Genomic DNA, 863 nt, shown 5'->3' on the forward strand with positions numbered 1-863 from the left:
ATGAAAAGTATAATTTTTCATCTATTCTCCATTATCTGTAATTACAGTAACCAATTACAAAGCCTATGAGGCGAAATGAATTTTTTGCAAAAATGTTTGAAAATTATCGACAGTAATTATTAACAAAACCGTACATAGCAAATATATCAACTAATCCTAACTTGCTTAGTGAAAAAACAACTAAATAATAATATCTTATCCACAGATATAAAATATATAATTCTAATAAATATTAGACAATATCCTTCATTTTAAATTCGATTAAGTTTTATTTTATTCAGTTTTCTGTAAACATATATAAATCACAGTATTTATAATAATCTATTTGATTATTACGTATTATAATAATCTATTTAATATTCCTCGAATATTGTATTACGGTACGGGAAGTTCCAGCAATTTGCCTTAAAGCCCGATGCTATTCACCACTAGTTTTAATATATCATGATCAATATAGAAAACTAGATATAAGTTGCATTTTCCCTAAAGCAAGTTACTTTTCAATCTGTTTAAACAATCAACATAAGAAAACGCGATCCCAGATCAATACAATTTAGCAACTTTGATGACAGAAGTTTGAAATTTTAACACAGTTCATTATTTCAAACATTACTAAAGCATAGGACCATAGTATTTTAGAATATTGGTTAAGCAAACTATATTCGTTAAGTCCTCAAGAAAAGTTACTTTGTCGCGAACAGCTCCGTTTCGATTTTCTTGCCGAGTTTTATCAAATGGATTTTCAATTTTGGAAGCCATTTTTCGCAACTTATCAGAAAACGTCAAGAAATGGTCAAATTTCGGTTTACAACCACACATCTACACGCTCATACTTTTAACAATTTCGCCAAACGATTCAGGAA

The sequence above is a fragment of the Ctenocephalides felis genome, unplaced genomic scaffold (genome assembly GCF_003426905.1).
Source record: "Ctenocephalides felis isolate EL2017-DRISC unplaced genomic scaffold, ASM342690v1 CF-g0.4_SCAFFOLD_03572, whole genome shotgun sequence".
Lineage (NCBI taxonomy): Eukaryota > Metazoa > Arthropoda > Insecta > Siphonaptera > Pulicidae > Ctenocephalides > Ctenocephalides felis.